The sequence below is a fragment of the Hyperolius riggenbachi genome, chromosome 5 (assembly GCF_040937935.1).
Source record: "Hyperolius riggenbachi isolate aHypRig1 chromosome 5, aHypRig1.pri, whole genome shotgun sequence".
NCBI lineage: Eukaryota > Metazoa > Chordata > Amphibia > Anura > Hyperoliidae > Hyperolius > Hyperolius riggenbachi.
Window position 1 is genome coordinate 142,369,747 of NC_090650.1, and position 22,759 is coordinate 142,392,505.

Consider the following 22,759-nt stretch of genomic DNA (forward strand, 5'->3'; position numbering starts at 1 on the left):
AACTTATTTAGAAAACTTGCTGGGAACCATAGCAACAGTATATGGCTTGATGTAAAAGATATCCAGAACTCTCCTCTGGACCTGAACTCAGAACTTCCTCTCTGCTTGAAAAGATACTAACCAGCGATGAGCGACGGATGAAATCCGAATGACTTTCATTCGGATTTCATCCTCTTAATTAATGCAGCTGAGCTTGTGGGAGAGGGGGGGTTAAACTTACCCAGTATACGTCTTCTTTAACCACTTGAGGACCCACCCTTTACCCCCCCTTAAGGACCAGCGCTGTTTGATGGGATCTGTGCTGGGTGGGCTCTGCAGCCCCCAGCACAGATCAGCGGGCACGCAGAGCGATCAGATCGCCCCCCTTTTTTCCCCCCTATGGGGATGATGTGCAGGGGGGGGGGTCTGATCGCTCCTGCTGGTGGCATGTTGCGGGGGGGGGGGCACCTCAAAGCCCACCTCCGCGGCGACATTCCCTCCCCCTCCCTCTCCTACCTGTCCCCCCAGTGATCCGGGCTGCACAGGACGCTATCCGTCCTGTGCAGCCAGTGACAGGACGTCCTCTGTCACATGGCGGCGATCCCCGGCCGCTGATTGGCCGGGGATCGCCGATCTGCCTTACGGCGCTGCTGCGCAGCAGCGCCGTACAATGTAAACAAAGCGGATTATTTCCGCTTGTGTTTACATTTAGCCTGCGAGCCGCCATCGGCGGCCCGCAGGCTATTCACGGAGCCCCCCGCCGTGAATTGACAGGAAGCAGCCGCTCGCGCGAGCGGCTGCTTCCTGATTAATCAGCCTGCAGCTGGCGACGCAGTACTGCGTCGCTGGTCCTGCAGCTGCCACTTTGCCGACGCACGGTATAAGCGTGCGGTCGGCAAGTGGTTAATCCGTCTCATGGCGCCTCCCGCGCTGCGTTCCAAGCTGCGTCACGTGACTACAAACACTTCCTCCTTCAACCCAGAAGGAGGATGTGTTTGTAGTCACGTGATGCGGCTTGGAACGCAGCGTGGGAGGCGCCGTGAGATGGAAGAAAGAATAAGTATGCTGGGTAAGTTTAACCCCCCCCCCCCCTCGCCCACCCCCTTAGCTGCATTAATTAACATCCAGAAGAAAAAAAAAGTTCTAAATGTATTTGCATCATTGAGTAATATCTCTACAACAGCCAGAATTCTGGTTCTCTTAGACTGGTTATGTGCCCACGTGACATATAGATTACAATTTATCAACTACAAATACCCCGGGTCTCAACTTATATGTATAAAGTGTACATGCCCCAGAAACAATTTGTTACATTTTAAAACTTCTCCACCATTTGCAAGATTGCACACCTGCACAATGCTGGAATGGTTTTGCCTTTGCTTATATAGTTTAGATATTGCAGGATCATTTTATACTCCCCAACATGTTCATGTACAATATTGCTTGATAATTAGCTTGAGAGAGCTCAGAATGGACTGGTTCTGCTGCATATATACTGTTGACATTTGTCAGCCAAGAACCCTATAGGACCCTGCGAGTCTCTAAGGCTCTTTCACACCAGAGCCCTTTTTCTGCGTTGAAGTCGAAACTTTGCGTTAACCAAGGTAAAATTAAAGTCCATAGACTTTCACACCTGACGCTGCGTTTCGATGCATTGTGGTATGACGCACCCGGGAGCTTTTTATCATCGGGAACCGGCATTTTCCCATCAGGTGAATTAATAGCTACTGCCGATTGTGTTGCACCGCAGCATCCCAATGACACACCGCAGGCTATTCAACGTGTGCAGGAAACAGCTCCTGCATGAGTTGGTATATGTGAAAAAGAGGCCTTAATAGGAATGAACCAAGCTCCTAGCCAAGATGTGTGTAAACCTTATAATCAACTACAAGACATGCCTTTTCGCTGTCTTGCAAAGTAGGATTTCTCCATTAAAGGACAACTAAAGTTAGAAGACTATGGAGGCTGCCATATTTATTTACTTTTAAACAATAGCATTTGCCTGGCAGCCCTGCTGATCTGTTTGGCTGCAGTAGTGTCTAAATAACAGAAACAAGCATGCAGTTAATCTTATCAGCTCTGACAATGTCAGAAACACCTGATCTGCATATGCTTGTTCAAGGTCTATGGCTAAAGGTATTAGAGGAAAGATGAGCCGCAGGATAGTCAGGAAATTGGTATATGGAAACCTCACTTTTGGGCGTTTTGCCGCATCTCCGTCACAGGTCCAGAACTACATTACCGCATAGCTTGTGTCAAGTTGCAGCGACCTGCGTCGGCCCAGAAATCGTGTTAGTCTATGGCGACGCAGTGTAAATTTAAAAAATGACTGATGCGACATCACGGGTCACATGCGCGGAAGCGTATTTTTTACAATACTCTTCCATGCACTTCCACATACTTCGAAGCAGGAAGTGACAGCAAGCACGCGTCACTTCCTGCTTGGCCCAATGCCAGATGGGGAATACCCCGTAGTAATGCAGTATTCCCCGAAGGCCTGATTCTGGCAGATCGATGCGGTGGAAGTGAAACATTGCATCGCTAACACTGGTTTATATAGTCTGAAACCGGCCTTAGGTTTCCTTTAAAACACCCATAAGCCTAATTGTGAAGCATCCAAAATGTGAGGTTTTACCGTAATTTGTTTAAAAATGAGAGGTCATTGGAAAGAAGGCATATTTTTAATATTTTTGACAATTCCAGCAAACACCACATTTTCAAGATTTTGGTTGTACTAAGTCATGTTTTTCTTGGCAAATACTTATTTCACTTAATGCCATGCAATTTATAACCTTTCTGCAAGTTGTAATTCTGGATTTTGGTTTGGAGGTAGGATTCTTTCTGGATTTTAGGGTCTAAAAGCAGTGCAATTTTTTGGAGCTTTTAAACCCTACAATTCAAGGGGAAAAAAAAAAAAAAAATCATACCCCATGAAATTCTTTAGTAGTCCCTACACATAACTTACCTCCCTGGGATCTAGCACTGCATTTCTTACTCCTGTCCTCCAGGTGGGGCTCTATCTCTATAGTGACATTCTCACCCTGGGGATCGAGATCCTGAGAGAACACGGAGGGGACTGTCTGGATCCCAGGACCGGGAGTATGAAGTGCTGCTCCGCCGCAAAATCTGTTTTCCCTGACCCAGGATTTCAGCTTGCAGCATTTTTTTCTCTCCCCCCGAGCTTGGGTCGGGAATACCATTAGCGAGGTTAACCACTTAAGCCTATATGGACGAATATGTTCGTCCATATAGACTGTGCTGCTGCAGCTGAATGAGGCGCGCCGCCTGCCATTAGCCCCCTATAAATGAAAGGGGATATACTTCCCATTCATTGATCTAAGTCCCCCCGAGAAAAACTGACAGGCCTCTAATCAGGGGCCACGGTCTTTCTACTTAAAAAAAAAAAAAAGTTCCCCGTCCTCATTCGGGCAGGGCTGTGGAGTCGGTACAAAATATCCACCGACTCAGATTCCTCAGTTTAGGATTCCCCCGACTCCTCTAATTTGCATATTACAATCTTGTTGATTTAAAGTATGTAACATGAAATTCGTCTCTTAACCTCCTTAGCGGTAACCCCGTGCTGGACACGGGGTAAGCCGCCGCAGAGGATTCCTCAGGCCCTGCTGGGCCGATTTGCATCATTTTTTTTTTTCAAACACGCAGCTAGCACTTTGCTAGCTGCGTGTTTGGTCCGATTGCCGCCGCCGCCGATGAGCCACTATTCACCGCGATGCAGGGCCCCCCCCCCCTCCCGCATACCCCATGCGCAGCCTGGCCAATCGCCGCCAGGCTGCGCTATGGGGTGGATCAGGATTCCCTGTGACGTCATGACGTCTATGACGTCACTCCGTTCGTCGCCATGACGGGGGAAGCCCTCAAGGAAATCCCATTCAGAACGGGATTTCCTTAAGGGCAAGCGGCGCCGGTGGCGATCAGACACTACAAGGGGACGCCGCAGGGAGGGGGCAAGCATGTAGCTAGTGCTAGGAAAAAAAAAAAAAGTGAAAAAAAACCCTCCCGCGGCCGCGCAGCCGCGGGAATCATACCGCCAGAGAGGTTAACTGCAAAAGCTTAGGAATTTTAAAAGAAGACTGAAGTGTATGTAGACTGCCATATTTATTCTCTTTAGTCATAGACTAAAACTAGTCCTTGGTAAGAGTACTTGTAAAAGGTACAGACCGGAGCAAAGAACATCTATCAGGCCCTAGGCAGTGTAACTGTGGGTACATGTAAGAGTGATGTGCAGGTACTCTGCAGGAGATCGAGGCGATTCTTCCTCTATTACACATTCTGAACCAGGTTTATTGGTGATTGAACACAGAGGTGGTCTATGTACACAACATTCTCAGTGGATTCCCTGCAGCTCTGTGTGGAGTGCATATGTAGAGTACAGTACTACTGTGTAACAAAGTAAACCTGAGAGATGAAATTAAAAAGTTTTTATACATACCTGGGGCTTCCTCCAGCCCCCTTCAGGCTAATCAGTCCCTCACTGTCGTCCTCCGCCACCTGGATCTTCTGCTATAAGTCAAGGTACTTGAGCCAGTCTGGTGTAGTGCGCATGCACACACTCTGCCGCCGTGAGCGTACTACACCTGTGCAGCACTATTGCGCAGGTGCAGACTGCTCCTGGCTGTAGGAGCGACACACGGCCGGACTACGCTGACAGGCTGAATTACCGGAGCTAGGTGGTGGAGGACAGCGAGCGACTGATTGGTATGAAGGGGGCTGGAGGAAGCCCCAGGTATGTATAAAACTTTTCATCCGCCTCGGGTACCCTTTAATTCGTAGTCGGCAAACCAAATTTCAACAACATATCAAATTATTTGATTTCCTGAACAAAGAGAGTGCATACATTTGCATGACCTCATATTCACTCGTCTCTGTTCTATCACTGATTTCACTAATTCTCCTCTCCCGCTCTCTGATCATAACCTACTAAACTTCTCTCTCTCCTCCTCTCTTCCTACCACCCTGCCTCAAGCACGCTCATATACACGCAGGCACTACCGCAACATAGACATGCAATCTGTCTCTGATGCCTTGGCACCTCTCCTCACACAACCATTCACTGACCCTGACTCAGCAGCTGCACACTATCACTGCTCAATCACGTAAGTCATGGATGAAATCGCACCCCTCACCAATGTCCGCCCGCACCGTGTCAGTCGCCAACCCTGGCTGACCAAAGCTACTAAACAGCTAAAGGGGTGCTCTAGGGTAGCTGAACGCCGTTGGAGAAAAACTAATACTAATGAGGATTTCATTACTTACAAAAAAGAGTTGAACAAGATTAAAACCGCTCTCTCGTCTGCAAAACAATCATACTTCTCCTCCCTCATATCCTCCCACTTGCACAATCCAAAGCGCCTGTTCAGTACTTTCAACTCCCTTCTCCGTCCACCCCCTCCTCCTCCTCCTTCATGCTTATCAGCTGAAGAATTTGCAACATACTTTACAGATAAAATTGCAAAAATCCGTAGTGTGTTTTCCACGCAGACATCAAACTCCATCTCCACTCCTCCTGTTGACTGCTCTCTTTCCAGTTTCTCTCCACTCTCTGAACATTCGCTCTCTTCCCTTATCTCCAAATTCCATCTAACCACCTGTTCTTTGGATCCTATCCCATCACATCTCATTCTACAGCTATCCACATCCCTCATCCCTGCCCTAACATCGCTGTTTAACCTATCCCTCTCCACCGGAATTTTTCCATCCTCACTCAAGAGGGCTGTTGTAACACCACTACTTAAAAAAACCATCTCTAGACCCCACCGAACTTGCTAACTACCGCCCAGTGTCACTTCTTCCATTTACATCTAAATTACTTGAACGCCACATCCATGCAGAACTAAGTCAGTATTTATCTGCAAATTCCTTGCTCGATCAGTTCCAATCTGGCTTCCGGCCAAACCACTCCACAGAAACAGCCCTCACCAAAGTAGCTAATGATCTCCTCACAGCTAATTCCAAAGGCTATTATTCCATACTCATCCTTCTAGATCTGTCATCAGCATTCGACACTGTCGACCACACTACTCCTACAGATCCTTTCATCTATAGGAATAAAGGACCTCTCTCTCTCCTGGATATCTTCCTACCTCTCTGGAAGGTCTTTCACTGTTTCTTATTCAGATCAGGCCTCCTCTTCACATCCTCTGTCTGTAGGGGTACCTCAAGGCTCTGTCCTCGGTCCCCTCCTCTTCTCCATCTACATGCACGGTCTTGGTAACTTAATCAGCTCATTTGGTTTCCAATACCACCTATATGCAGACGATACACAACTGTACCTCTCGGCCCCAGACCTTAACTCCCTCCTCACCCGGGTTCCCGACTGCCTGTCCACTATCTCCTCTTTCATGTCCTCTCGTTTCTTAAAACTTAATATGAATAAAACTGAACTAATAGTCTTTCCACCATCCCTGTCCACCCCTTTGCCTGATATTACAATAAATGTTAACAACACGTCTATAACATCAGTTCCCAAAGCACGGTACTTGGGGGTAATATTTGATTCTTCTCTCTCATTTACTCCTCACATTAACTCCCTAACCAGCTCCTGCCAGTACATGCTCCTATTATATCTCGATTGGACTATTGCAATATATTGCTTGGTGGACTTCCAACTAACCGACTAACACCGCTCAATTCTGTACTGAACTCTGCTGCTCGACTCATTCATCTCTCCTCTCGCTCTTCCTCTGCTGACCCTCTCTGTCAAGCTCTTCACTGGCTACCAATTAATGAGAGGATTCAGTTCAAACTCTTAACCATAACCTACAAAGCTCTCCACAATCTCTCTCCCCTGTACATCTCACTAGTCTCCAGATACCAACCCAACCGCAATCTCAGATCTGCACACGAGCTTCTTCTATCCTCTTCTACAATTACCTCCTCACATTCACGTGTACAAGACTTCTCACGTGCCTCACCCCTCCTCTGGAATGCCCTTCCACAACACATCCGCCACTCTCCCACCTTCGAAATCTTTAAACGCTCCCTCAAAACCCACCTTTTCCGACAAGCATATTCTCTAGCTTAGGCCATGCACCCACTAAATAACCTAATTACGCACTGCCTGTACATATACTGTATACTTCCCCCACCTCTTGTTTCCACCCCATTCCTTTAGATTGTAAGCTCGCAAGGGCAGGGCTCTCACCCTTTTGTGTCATGGAATGTTATTAATTCAATTGCTTGCACACTGTTAGAAATGTATACATTTTAGTCATCATGTTAAATCAAGTTGTAATCAGCAGTGCTGTATCTTGTATCAGTGTTCATATTTCATGTATATCATTGTCTGTATCATTATGTATCCCTTGTTTGTTTTCTTACATTGTACAGCGCCACGGAATATGTTGGCGCTTTATAAATAAATAATAATAATAATAATAATAAGTCAGCATCAACGCAGAATTATTTCCATCTCATTGACCATCTCTATTAGTGACACGGCTACACATCAGGCTTTATTCTTACAGTATAGATGTTATTTAGTATATATAAAAGAGATTCCTGTGTACACATCATATACACAGTCACAATCAGATATGTATATCTGACTTTAAAAATATGGGGACTGCTTTATTGAAGCAGCACAAGTAACCAATTTTGATTGGTTTATTTCATTTTTGTGGACTACGCACCGCTATTACTGTATATATAAATTATTTGATGACTTATTTGTGTTATCTGAGAAATAGAACATTTTATCATATTTTCTATTTTAATTACAGTTTAAATTCATTAGGAGTCGGAGCATTTGTTCCCGACTCCAGGCACCCAAAATTGCTCTGACTCCGACTCCAAAGCCCTGCATTCTAGTTCCTGGAAGCGTGATCAAAGGACTTTTTGACTGTGGCCATCTTGTGGCCAAATAGTAAAACTACACACACATACATTTTAAAAATTAGCCGTTTACCTCACACCAAAAACTACCCAAATACATTTTTAATACAAAAGAAATAAAAAAACAACAGTTACCCAAAGGGTCTGAACTTTTTAAGCATGCATGTCAAGAGAGCAAGTTAATATAATTTTTTAAATTATAGGATTGTAAATAGTGATGGACGCAAATCGAAACAAATGCACCTTTATTTCCAAATAAAATATCAGTGCCATAAATTGTGATAGGGACATAATTTAAACGGTGTAATAACTGGGACAAAAATGGGCAAATAAAATTCATGGGTTTTAATTAAGGTAGCATGTATTAATTTCAAACTATGTGGGCCAAAAACTGAGAAATAATGAATTTCCATTTCTTTCTTAATCTTCCTGTTAAAATGGATTTAGAATAAAATAATTCTTAGCAAAATGTACCACCCAAAGAAAGCCTAACTGGTGGCGGAAAAAAACAAGATATAGATCATTTCATTGTGATAAGTAGTGATAAAGTTATTGGCAAATGAATGGGAGGTGAAAGTTGCTCGGATGCATACAGTGAACAACACTGTGGGCTGAAGTGGTTGATATGCAGTTTCTCTCTATTAAATGAAACAACCATAAAAATTACAAAAACACACTATTTTTAAGTGGGCAAACTTACACATTTAGAAAACATTCCATAAGTATTTCCCCCGTTATAAATAAAGCCATTTGTTTAAATTTTAGTTTTAGTTTACAGAACTTCATTTAAGGCTATATCTCTATGTAACAACTTATCTATGAAATACTGTACAGCTTATTGGTACCTTGGCAGCTGAGAGCAGAGGAAGGCAGCTTTCACAATGAAAAATGCAGAGCTAAGCAGCAATGATCTAAGAAACACCACAATAATCCTAAATACATCTAATACAGCATTTTAAATAACTTCAGCTACATGGGCCCATATGCAATTAACTATTTTTTCCTGAGTTTTTTTCCAGGAGATAATTTTTCATCTTCTCTTTCAAATAATTTTTCAGCACTTTGCAATTAAAAAAAGTACCAAAACATAGGTGAAAAAGTACTATCAAAATTTTGAGTATTTTCTTGCTTGCTGATGGTTTAAAAGACATTTTATTGACAAGAAGTGAACATATCGCCTAGGAGAAAAAGTTAATTGCATAGAGTTAAAGAGAATCTGTATTGTTAAAATCGCACAAAAGTAAACATACCAGTGCGTTAGGGGACATCTCCTATTACCCTCTGTCACAATTTCGCCGCTCCTCGCCGCATTAAAAGTGGTTAAAAACAGTTTTAAAAAGTTTGTTTATAAACAAACAAAATGGCCACCAAAACAGGAAGTAGGTTGATGTACAGTATGTCCACACATAGAAAATACATTCATACACAAGCAGGCTGTATACACCCTTCCTTTTGAATCTCAAGAGATCATTTGTGTGTTTCTTTCCCCCTGCAGCTATCTTCCACTGAAGTGTCAGGCTGTTTCTTCCTGCAGAGTGCAGACAGCTCTGCCTGTATGTAATTCCTCAGTATGTGAAAGCCCAGCCAGCTCAGAGGAGGATTTATCCAGCTTGTAAAAGATAAGAGAGAAGAGAGAAGCTGCCCTAATCTAAATAATACACAGGCAGTGTGCAGAGAAGGGCCTGGAGGGGGGAGATACATCACAGAACCACAACACTGAAGAACTTGGCAGCCTTCCAGACACAGGCTGACAAGTCTGACAAGAGAGAGATAAGTTGGTTTATTACAGAGATGGTGATAGCAGAAAGTGCTGCAGTAAGCCAGAACACATTAGAATAGCTTTTGGAACTTGTAGGATGATAAAAAACAGGATGCAATTTTTGTTACGGAGTCTCTTTAAGCAGTTATCTTTACAACAGTGGAGTTGCTCCGTAACTTTATTCACTTTAAGCAATACAGGTTACTACGTGGTATACCACAACCTGTGATGCGGTACTGACTTCATTTGTTATACTGAACAAAGACAGCACTCCATAGTGGACAAAGAAAAAGTACCGCACTTATATGGAATGACCCCATTTAAAAACAATGGAGCTGAAGACTGTATTGCACTGTGTGTCGCATTGAAGTACAGCATACTGTGGAACCTTTTTTAGAAGCATAATTCGTTCCGGATACATGCTTGTAATCCAAAGCACTCATATTAAAGCAAATTTCAATGGAAATTAAGGGGATTTGTTCCATAATTCAAAAACAGTTATAAAAAAATATTTAATACGAAGTTTTGTACTGTATAAGATAAAAATGTGTACAAGACTCACCGTAACTAACTTGAACCCTTCCCTGCAGAGAAAAATAAAATACATTGACAGACACTTGAGAAAATAAGCTTCAGAAGACTTTGAAAGTCGTGGAGCTCAATGGCTCTTTTGCATAGATAACAACTGGAGTTTTTTAACACTTCCTGTACTGGAAAAAATATTAGACTTATGTCTGTGCTCCTAATGTTTTATTTCTTAGCTGTACTACACATACAAATCATATCATAATTTTTTTTCCGCTTCTGCGTCTCTTTAACAAAGAACTTATCCAATAACAGTTGCTTTTGCCTACTTTTGAGGATTTTATGGAAATGTTACTTTGTACAGTCCCTGCACTAAGATTAAATACAATCCTGTGGTGTGAAATGGAGAAGAACCATCTCCTCAGTCAGGGCTGTGGAGTTGGAGTTGGAGCAATTTTGGGCACCTGGAGTCAGAGTTTCGTAAACTGAGGAGTCTGTCGGGAGTCGGATGATTTTTGTACAAAATCCAAAGCCCTGTTAAGTATTAGACTAAGGAGTCGGAGTCATTTTGGGTACCCGGAGTTGGAGACGGAGTCGTGATTTCATAAACCGAGGAGTCGGAAGATTTTTGTACCGACTCCACAGCCCTGGCCTCAGTAGTAAAAATATGACGTGCATACACGTTCAGTGCAACGCACTCTCAAACCAAGTTACTCTATAGCAAAGATTTAACTTTAGTTTGGGAACTAAATGGATGTGGCCTTTCTGTGCTGTATAGAATACCACTTCACACAGCCATTTGGTCTCTGCAGAAGTAGAACTAAGCCTTGTAGACAGTACTACACTTGGTATCATAGCCAAGCACCTATACTGTGTTTCACAACTCCTACACAGCCACTTACATAGGTGAGCCACTAAACTTCACATTTATCTGACAGGTGTTCCCACCACCAACCTTCCCCCCCCCCCCTTTTTTTTAATATGTTAGCTTGGCAACATTAGCCCTATTCCTTGCAGTTCATCAATATTAGGGCTCTTTTACACTTAAAGGAGTTATCAAGGCATTTTAAAAGAAGATAAGTGCTACTTACCCGGGGCTTCCTCCAATCCCAAGCTCCCAGCATGTCCCCCGCCGCAGCTTCGCCGCCTCCCAGTCCCCGGCGATGACAATGCACCTGCGTGAGCGGCGCTGTCAATCACCGCCACGGGACCAGTGCGTACTGCACATGAGCAGAACTACTGCGCAGTACGCTCCGGTCCACGTAGCGGTGATTGACAGCGCCGCTCGCGCAGGCGCAGTACAGGCCGACCTCCAGGTCGGCCTGATGTCATCACCCAGGACCAGGAGAAAGCGGTGGCGAATAGCTGCGGCAAGGGACATGCTGGGAGCTTGGGGCTGGAGGAAGCCCAGGGTAAGGAGCACTTATTTTCTTTCATAATGCCTGATAACTCCTTTAATGCATTGGTATGTGTTAGTGTGCGTTTTTTCCCATAGCAGTGTCAGATCGATTACTTCCAACATGTGTGATCTGATTTGCGAGTGTTGAAAATAATCGATCCAACAGTAAATCTGTCAGAAAATTGCATCGTAAGTGCCTAGCATTACAGCCTTTAATCTGATTGTATAATATTGTCTTACCTACATGATAACACACACAGACTGTTTCTTAGACAGGCACAAAAAAGCATTAACAGCATACCCACCATGTGGTGGGTTTCAAAATAAAAAGTCTTATAAACTTCACAGATTTCTAAAACAAAACTTCAATGAGCCTCTTTTTCTTGAGAGCAAACATGAATAAGACTACTTGACTGTCTGAATACTGGCTATACCCCATTTAGCCAGCAGTGTCATCAGCAGGATCGAGCAAAATTCTGACAGGCAACACAAATAGCGTATGTATCCACATCTTGAGGCTGTGTTCCCACTTGAGCTGAGAACTGACATTTTTCTATTCTAGGCTCATTGCAAAATTGACAGTGGACCGCTCCTGTTTTATATATAGGAGCCATTCACACTTGTCTGCAGTAAACGGACCGCACTTCTGTGCCGTCCACGATAATCCCTGACAGGCGGACATGTTCCACATATAGGATATGTAGGTAATGCATCTGCCCGAGGCTACAGCTGGACCATCAGAACGGACACTACACAGTCCGCTCCCACTGGCCGAATGTGAAGAGGTAATGACATTCCTATTGAAGTGTGAGTGTGTGTGTGTGTGTGTGTGTGTGTGTGTGTGTGTGTGTGTGTGTGTGTGTGTGTGTGTGTGTGTGTGTGTGTGTGTGTGTGTGTGTGTGTGTGTGTGTGTGTGTGTGTGTGTGTGTGTGTATAAAGTATACCCCCCCCCCCCCCCCCAAAAAGTGAGTTGAAGCAAGGACAACCCTAAGGGCCCATTCGCACCTGAAAATGGAAAGACGCTAGAGCTTAGCACTAGCGTTTTGCGCAGGTGATTTTACCATGATAATCGTGGTAAAATTACTGTACAAATAGTGCTTTAATAGCATGCTAATCGCAATTGCTCCCGAATCGCCAAAAAATATTGCATGCAACACTTTTGCAATTGCCACTAACCGCGAAACACCCGTGATTGGCAGCAATCGCGGCAGTGAGATCGCTGACATATGCTTAAAGGAAACCTTAACTGAACGGGGGGTAAAGAGTTTCACTTACCTGGGGCTATAACCAGCCCCCTGCACCAGTCCTGTGCCCTCGGAGCCGCTCTGGAATCCTCCGGTCCCCCAATGTCACTTAGTTACGTTTTTGACGACTCACCAGTCGACTGGCCGCAATGCGTAGTATTTGACGCATTCCTTACTGCAATTAGCGCTGTTGCGGACCGCAACACGTACAAATATACGCGTTGCCGCATTCCGCACGCGTAGATATGTCGCAACGCGTGTCTTTGTACGCGTTGCGGTCCACAACAGAGCTAATTGCAGTAGGGAATGCGGCCAATAATACGCATGGTGGCCGTCTGACTGGTGAGTCGTCAAAAACGAAACTAAGTGACATTGGGGGACCGGAGGATTCCAGAGCAGCTCCGAGGGCATATGACTGCTGCAGGGGGCTGGTAATAGCCCCAGGTAATTGAAACTCTTTACCCCCCCGTTCAGTTAAGGTTCCCTATAATATTGCGCTAGTGCTTTAGGAAGCACTAGCGCTTCAGCAATTACCGGGAATCACCCGCTAATCACCCAAGTGAGAACGGGCTCTAAATTTGTGCAATATACAGTGGCTTGCAAAAGTATTCGGCTCCCTTGAAGTGTTCCAAATTTTTCCACATTGCTGCCACAAACCTGAATCAATTTTATAGGAATTCCATGTGAAAGACCAATACAAAGTGGTGTACAAGTGAGAAGTCGAACGAAAATCATACATGATTCCAAACATTGTTTACAAATCAATAACTGCAAAGTGGGTTGGGCGTAATTATTCGGCCCCCTGAGTCAACACTTTGTAGAACCACCTTTTGCTGCAATTACAGCTGCCAGTCTTTTAGGGTATGTCTCTACCAGCTTTGTACATCTAGAGACTGAAATTTTTGCCCATTCTTCTTTGCAAAAAAGCTCCAGCTCAGTCAGATTAGATGGACAGTGTTTGTGGACAGCAGTTTTCAGATCTTGCCACAGATTCTCGATTGGATTTAGAGCTGGACTTTGACTGAACCATTCTAACACGAATATGTTTTGTTTTAAACCATTCCATTGTTGCCCTGGCTTTATGTTTAGGGTCATTGTCCTGCTGGAAGGTGATCCTCCGCCCCAGTCTTTTGCAGACTCCAAGAGGTTTTCTTCCAAGATTGCCCTGTATTTGGCTCCATCCATCTTCCCATCAACTCTGACCAGCTTCCCTGTCCCTACTGAAGAGAAGCACCCCAGAGCATGATGCTGCCACAACCATATTTTACAGTGGAGATGGTGCATTCTGAGTGATGTGCAGTGTTAGTTTTCCGCCGCACATAGTGTTTTGCATTTTGGCCAAAAGTTCCATTTTGGTCTCATCTGACCAGAGTACCTTCTTCCACGTTTGCTGTGTCCCCCACATGGCTTGTGGCAAACTGCAAACAGGACTTCTTACGCTTTTCTGTTAACAATGGCTTTCTTCTTGCCACTCTTCCATAAAGGCCAACTTTGTGCAGTGCATGACTAATAGTTGTCCTATGGACAGATTCCACCACCTGAGCTGTAGATCTCTGCAGCTCGTCCAGACTCACCATGGGCCTCTTGATTGCATTTCTGATCAGTGCTCTCCTTGTTCGGCCTGTGAGTTTAGGTGGACGGCCTTGTCTTGCTAGGTTTACAGTTGTGCCATACTCCTTCCATTTCTGAATGATCGTTTGAACAGTGCTCCGTGGGATGTTCAAGGCTTTGGAAATCTTTTTGTAGCCTAAGCTTGCTTTAAATTTCTCAATAAGTTTATCCCTGACCTGTCTGGTGTGTTCTTTGGACTTCATGGTGTTGTTGCTCCCAATATTCTCTTAGACAACCTCTGAGGCCATCACAGAGCAGTTGTATTTGTACTGTATTAAATTACACACAGGTGCACTCCATTTAGTCATTAGCACTCATCAGGCAATGTCTATGGGCAACTGACTGCACTCAGACCAAAGGGGGCTGAATAATTATGCACACCCCACTTTGCAGTTATTGATTTGTAAAAAATGTTTGGAATCATGTATGATTTTCGTTCCACTTCTCACGTGTACACCACTTTGTATTGGTCTTTCACGTGGAATTCCAATACAATTGATTCATTTTTGTGGCAGTAATATGACAAAATGTAAAAAACTTCAAGGGGGCCGAATACTTTTGCAAGCCACTGTACATAGTGCTGACATCTTGAACAGAGAGTTTGTAGTTGTGTCTCTAAAGCTGTGTACACACACTAGATTTAACTCATCCAAGATGGCCCATAAAGACCACAACGGGAAGAATTAGTTAATGCACAGCAGCCCCCAATCCCCAAGTGGATTGACTTGGTCGAATTCATTATTCCCCCCACTCAGACTGCCACTCCGTCACTTCATTAGCCCTCCTTAGCCGCAGAAAGATGGCTAGCAATGAATGGTGTTGCATCTGTATAGCCTCTCTCTCCCACACGGAGCAGTGCTTTTTAGCGCAGGAAGATTTGGGCGCATTACATCTATAGCGGAGCTCAGTGAGTAACGTCGGCACCGTCCGAAGACAGAGCTGAAGTTGCTTTTAAAACACAATAATTGGGCCTCCAGAAACATCTGGAAGCCGAATTATATCATTCCCCAACATCCATGGCAGCCTGGAGGGGGAATAGTAATTAACGCGGCCGGGACTTGTGCAGAAGCAGGATAAGCTATACCGGCTGTATCCTGCGCCCAAGTCTCCCGGCACCAATTTCAAATGTATGCCTCCCACATTATCACCTGAGGGACCGACTCCCAATACCAAAGTACTGTATTAGAAAGGGCTATAGGATCAGCACCCTCATAGGCAAGTAGTGGTGCTCCCCTTGACCCCCCCAGAGGCACAAAACAATACAAACCTACCTTGGTTTTTTTTAAGAAAAAAGGGGTAAAGTATCTGTTCTATTCCCTTTTATTTTCATAAGCAAGTGCCTTGTTTTGTGTCAGTTATTTCCATTTTTTGTTTTTAATACAATTTTGTATATATTTCTACCCTGTTCCACCTTTTGGAATATTAAATGTTATTTAATAAAGCTAGTCTTCTGTGTACTAAGACAAAAATCTGCACTCCTAGAGAGACTGTAGATCAAGATACCAGTGCCTGTGTTGTATGATTGGTTATGTTTTATTGCATGTGCTGTGCTCACATTTTCAGGCCTGAAGCTAATCTAAAGTACATGACCATCAGCCCAAGAGCATGCAATTTGGTGTCAGTCATAGACAGGCTAAGTTTTGCAAGTTGTGGTAGAGGGCGACGGGCTTACTTTATCCTTAAAATAAGGCTCCCGCTTCTCCGATCAAACACGGTTAGGTCCTATCTCTACTTGCTTGCCGCAGCACCAGGTCCTGGCAGGAAGAAGCCCACACAAACACAGGGACAACATACAAATTCCATCCAGATAGCTTCCTAGACCAGACTTGAACCAAGTACCCTCACTAAACCCCTGTGCTAAAAAGAATGGCGGAGTATTATGGCACTTTAGAGAGTACAGAATTTTTAAAGAGTAACTGTCAGGCTGCAGAAGCTAATTTAAACCTCTAGTCTCCTGTGTTAAACAGTTTAGAAGGAAGCCAAAAAGACATTACTGAAGATAAAGATCTCTCTTACCTTTGATGTATGCTTATCAGCAAAGCTTAGAGCTAAGCAGGACGCAAGCCGCATAACATACTGCAAAGCATTCTGGGGCCCTCCCCTCGGCTGCTAAGGAGAAGACGGGATCAAGTTTCAGCAGCTTCTAAAACTCAGTCCAGCCACAGCACAGATAAATCTCGGGGCAGCGTACACTGCAGGAGTCCACTATTGTTCCTAGCCACATGGCTCATTAATATTCACTGCAAACTAGTGTTATTCAGTATGAGCTGTTCTGTGATCAGAAGCAGGCAGGACATGACGACACATTTGGCTTCACAAACATGGAACCTGCCATGAGCTGTCAGGAGCATCATTCTCTGCATATACTATATACAAATTCTGTGAAATCCAAACGTGGACAGTGAAATGCATATGTAATGTAAGTACAGCCAATCTTTAGCTACTGATATATGTGTTTATTTTCTCTGAGACCCTATACCTAACAGCTCCTCTTTAACAAAAATACATTTTTCATGAAATGCACAACTTATTTTGGCAAAACATTTAAAAGTCACATTCCAGAATTTACTCACAATAGACCAAACATATGCTACCACATTGCTCATAAGTGAGACTGGGGCATTTATTAAAACCAATGAAAAGAAAATGGTGGCATGGAGCAGATAAAGAATTCTGATAAGTCTTTGCGTGACTGCTTCATTTTGGAACCAATCTTGCTCTAGTTTTCTTTGTACCAGCCTTGACAAAATGTACCCCAAGGACTACTACTACTACTACTACTAATACATGACCATCACCAACAATGCAGCCACTAAAATGACACAGCCCAGCTGTGGCTGATCAGAGGAGGAGTGGCCTGGACTGCTAGGGTATCATGTGATCCAGCGAAGGAAGAGCACAGCAACAGCATTCACAAGATTGCTATTCTGTAGCCTTTATAAAAAGTGTGTGTAAGTACATATATAGATATCATTAAGGCATTCAGACTCACTTATTCTATTTGATGAGAGTGACGGAATAACCCATTTCGTCCAAATTCAGTAATGTCATTTTAAAACGCCCATGTGAGTGTAAAGCTAAACGAGAGACAGCAAATAGTGTAACATGGAACAGGTTAATAAAGACAGAGTTGCTTTTCTTCCCACTCCTCCGTCTAGTCTCATAGGCCAGCAGTGCTCAGCGATGTGTGATGGTCACTGTGGCATCTGCCCTCATGTCTCTCTCCCCTGCTGTATCTCCCCTCAGTCACGTGGCACACCCGACCATACCTCGCGCGCGGCACCCCCTTCTCGTCCCCTCACCTGTGTGACGGCGGCAGCGCAGGAGACAGAACCCCCTGGGAGAGCCGGGGACTGCCAACCGGAAACCCCTCCTTCCTCAGCCAGTTACTCAGCCAGTCAGCGAGCCACTCAGAAGCCCTAACTTCCGTCCAGCCACCTGCCTCTTCCGCTCACTGTGGGCGAATGAAACGCAACCGACGTCATGAAACCGGCAAGCACTGGGATGTGACTATGCAAATAAGAACGGATGACGTCGTTGTATTGCTGTTCGAGCAATTATAAAACAAGGCGGCCAATGGCAAAATCCGAAGTACCAGGAACCATGGAAACAGCACGCAGCAAGCAGCAGGCACTAGCGCTGTATATGCAGCCCACCCGGAGCAATCAATACCCCTCTCACCCGGCAATGCACAGCCTCATATCAAGCGGACCAGTCACACATATGTATTTAGCGCAGAAACCTCTACTGAAGGGATGTGAAAGTAGTAATCTTTATACCTTTTTTATTTAGATGGTGGTTTTATTGCAGTCTGTGTCACCACTGAAGAGCTTTCCTTCAAGGTTTACTTATTGCACCTCCTTGCAATTCCGTGGCTTTAATTAGTAAATATCAGTAATATAGAAAGGAGAGATTGAGATACAAAGTAGCTGAGGATTTTATAGAGTACTACAGTGAAATGTAGCTTAAGTAATTTACTCCTTATTTTCCCATAACACGTTATCATCAGTCCAATGGATGAAAAACCTACCCAGTGGCCCAGGCACCCTGTCCCGATGGCGAAACCACTGTGGTGGTTTATGCCCGAAGCCTTGGTGAAGAAGTCCGGAGCTCTATGGCCAACCCCACCTGTGTTGCCGTAGCCAGTGTGGTGTCAAGTCCTTTGTGGAGTAGTATTAGTACCTGGCCTATACATTATTGGGTTGTACTACTAGATAGATTAAGTGAGGGGTATACCTAGGGTGGTCTACTCTCTAGTGGTTTAATTCACACAGTGATCACACAGAGGTGCCAAGCATCGCCTGGAGCCCTAGCTGTGTTCTACTCCTGTTGTTTTATTGCCTGATGAAGCGGGATTGTGCCCGTGAAACGCGTTGCCAGTTACTACTAGGAGTATGTGAATAATTTCTATTTAATATATCGACCGCATCGTGTCTGTTTGGAGTGTCTGGTCCACCGCCGCCTCCTGAACGGTTTTAGATGTTTTTAGCGTATTTTACTCTTTTGGCACCTCCTGTACACCTCTACACAGTAAGTGATCCACCCTTGGTGGAAGGGTGATACACCCTCCCTTTTCTTCTATCCACAGAGAGCGACATCTTAACCCTGAGTGGGGACAGGTCTAATCTCCCCACCTGCTTCTACAGTGGTTGCCTATGCGGTAACCCTGGTTTGTGAGTATAAATACTTACGTTACATATTATCTCCTCTCTTCCAAAACATACTACACTATATTGGGCTTTCGGTTTTATGTTTTTCTAATCCTTTCATTCACACAGATTTACCACCGACCTCTGCCTGAGCTACCCTCTCCTTCCCCCTTTTCCACTTCTAACATTAACCCTCAGCACTTCTAACACTAACCTGCCTTTAAAGGAATCTTGAGATTGTGAAAAAAATGATACACACCTGGGGCTTCCTCCAGCCTCCTTCAGGCTGATCGGTCCCTTGTTGTATTCTGAGGCCGCCTATATCCTCCGCTAGACGGCCCAGTGATTCATCCAGTTGGGGGGTAACTGCGCTTGCGCTAGCTGCCCACACGCCCCATCACGTTTACTTGCTGGCAAACTCGTAAATCAACTCTGGCAGAAATCGTAAAATGGGCTCTATTGGAAGAAAGCTGTCTCCAACATTCACACCTTTCTTCAAAGCTGAAGAAATTTTGATCTTATCTGATGATTCACTCCAAGCAGCTGCTTTCAAAGGGAATAGCTGACCTTACAGTAAACCAAAAATAAATAATTTTCATATTTTCTTCGTATTTCATGGGTTAGGAGGCTCCTAGGTTGCTCACCTTTGCAAAGGTTGTTGACCTCAGCCGGATTCCTGTTCTGGGAATTTTCCAGACAAACCGGACCTACCGAACCTGGAGTAATGCAGGTTCGAAGTAACACTAATAATACCCATGCAATAGCACTCATGTCTCATATATGCAGACTCGTGGTGCCCTGCTGAATGCAGGTGTGCAGTCCATTTGATGATATGATCCAGGGGCACAGAGAGACTGGCAAAGCAGGAATTCTGCCAGATTTTATCTCTCTTTGGGTAACCTCTCCCCCCCCCCCCCCCCATTCCGATTACACAAGGCTGAAGTTTTGCATGTCATAACCACTTCCAGCTACAGAGTGGGATAAAACCCAGCGACCCACTCAGGTCCATTGTCCTTGTTCATCGTTTGTTGTCAAATTCCATCAATCGACAGGCCAATAGTGGTCCTTTAACACAAAACCACATTTAAAAATTGATCTATTAAAAATTGGTGAACCTGCCATATCAAAATAACATGTAACGCCTGACAAAATGTAAGAATAACATGCAAATGTACAAGTAACATACAAACTTCTCTTGTAAAAGACAACCATTTCATCATATAAGCCTCTCTCCTGTTGTTCAACCTCAAGTGAAAAATTATATAGAGATACTTGTCTCAGTATTAGGAAGCATCTGGATAGTCCAGAGGCCACTCCAATCCTCCTCAAGTTCTTGGTTCCAGCACTAAGCCACTACTAAGTCTCTTACCATATTTAAGAAAAGCCTGTCAAATATGCCCTATCCCATCTGTGTATGAGCTATTCCATCAGTGTATGAGCTATCCCATCCATGTATGAGCTGTTTGAAGTCCATTACTACTGGGCATGTGCTGGTGCGGTTCGTGCAAGCGGACACAAGCTGCTTCATTCTACTGGGCATGCATGGCCCATACGCATGTATGCACAGTATGGAAGCCCTCATACGCAGACAGGAAGAAGAAGAGATTCCCAGGCAGCAGTGGTGGGCTCAAGGAGGACCATCCACAGGCTTCTCACTGCTTTAGTAATTAACTTTTATGGTTTTATTCTTCACCTGTTTAAAGCGGGATTGTCACCATACAAATCAAATTTCAACAGCAACTGGTCTGAGTGAATTAAGCGACAAAGATGCTAATCCTGCATTCAAAACTTGCAAAACTTTTTCTGCTGTTATGTTTTGAAGTTATCAAATACTTTAGGAGCACTGGTCCTTTAATTGCCATTGCCATTCAGTTGCATGCTGGGGGTTCTTTTTATCTATAATATATTCCTCCTCTTCCCTTTATTTCCCTGCCTAGCTGCTTATCTGCTCACTTGTGTTTACAAGCAAGGCTGAGGTGACTCGGGGATTGGAGGATAAGAGTGCAGTTCCTAGTATACACCTCAGTGGGAGTGTCTGAAGACTCTGGGAGGAGGGCAGCTAATGAATACACAATGAGCAAGAGAAGGGAGGGGGGAAAACAAGAGGATATGATGTCAGCATTAACTTGGCAAAATGGCCACTGCCTAGAATAGGATTTTCTGCTTTTCCTTTATAGAATTCACAGGAATCATTACATGGATAGCACAATACATCTGTTATGTAAGTAGAAGTAGTATTTATCTACTTATATATGTGTTTTTTATTTCTAGGTTAGCATGGGTGTCGCTTGTTCTTTAAGGCGTTAAGGCTCTTTTCCACCAAAAATCACAATGAGCATCGCAAAACAAGACCTTTTTGTGTGGTCAGGTATTAAAAAACTTCTACAAAAAATGCAGTGCATTTGAGATTTCCCGAAAATTGAAGTGCACCGGTGGGAAAGGGACACTACAATTCCCATGTTAATCTCAATGCCCTTGCAATCAGAAAAAAACACAAGCTTTTTGATAATTAAATAAGCTTTTGATAATGTCCTTAGTGTCATCCACTTCAATACCGCACAATTATGTGAACGTTTTTGTTTTGTTTTTTCACCATGGCACGTGAAAAAGCCTATTGACTAACGTGAGCTGTCAGTTGTAATGCAATTCCACATAGCAGAGAAATGCCTATAGTGTGGATATAGCCTTAAAGGAATACTATCAAACTTCATCAATTTCTGGCAGTAGCATAAATCAAAATTCAATCAACAGTCTGATGGAACACAGCATATCTTTTTGCTGTGCAATGTCTTATTTTATTTATTTTACCTTATAGATTGCGTCCCCTGAGAAACTGACGGCGACGGGGAATGGGGCAGCTCATTATATGAGAGGGGATTCCTCTATGACAGTGTAGCAGTACCTATCCTACTTTCCCCACATCATAGCGCATTATTCAGCGCATGACCTGCCGAAGTAGCCTGCTATGAGGAACGAGAGACAAGACAACCTCTCTCGCTCCTACTCTGCCCAGCCAATCTGCTCCAGGAGGCTTCTGTGTGTCGGGCTCGGGCTGCCGCCGCCACATCGTCATTGCTGTTTGCTACAGAACGGCAAACACACATTAGCTGGAGGAGGGCGTGTCATGAGCCTTCCGCTCCTGCTTCCAATGCTTTCAGGAGCAATGACACGCCCTCCTCCAGCTAATGTGTTTGCCGTTCTGTAGCAAACCGCAATGACGATGCGGCGGCGGCAGCCTGAGCCCGACACACAGAAGCCTCCTGGGGCAGATTGGCTGGGCAGAGTAGGAGCGAGAGAGGTTGTCTTGTCTCTCGCTCCTCATAGCAGGCTACTTAGGCGGGTCATGCGCTGAATAATGCGCTATGATGTGGGGAAAGTAGGATAGGCACTGCTACACTGTCATAGAGGAATCCCCTCTCATATAAAGAGCTGCCCCATTCCCCGTCGCCGTCAGTTTCTCAGGGGACGCAATCTATAAGGTAAAATAAGACACTGCACAGCAAAAAGATATGCTGTGTTCCATCAGACTGTTGATTGAATTTTGATTTATGTTACTGCCAGAAATTGATGAAGTTTGATACTATTCCTTTAAGCTATATCGATTATGATCTGATATACCAAACCAAATCACTATCTCATTGGAATCTTATTGGATACTGATTGATTCTTTACCTACATGGCATGCTCAGTCGCCATAGATTTCAGTAAACACCTTGATGCAGTGCCACGCTATAGTTCCCCA

At 44.3% G+C, this 22,759-nt stretch overlaps 1 protein-coding gene across 2 annotated transcripts in view; it reads right to left on the reverse strand.

The window, feature by feature from the left end:
- CUL1 (cullin 1) overlaps nt 1-22,759 on the reverse strand; it is a 143,820-nt gene that overhangs the window by 84,229 nt on the left and 36,832 nt on the right. Inside the window, exon 1 of one of the 2 annotated variants that reach the window (XM_068236335.1) lies at nt 17,671-17,777. The exons of the other annotated variant lie outside the window; for it this stretch is intronic. The gene's annotated coding sequence lies outside the window, so the exon portion shown is untranslated. Of the gene's footprint in view, nt 1-17,670; nt 17,778-22,759 lie in introns of those variants that run through there. 2 annotated transcript variants of the gene reach the window in all.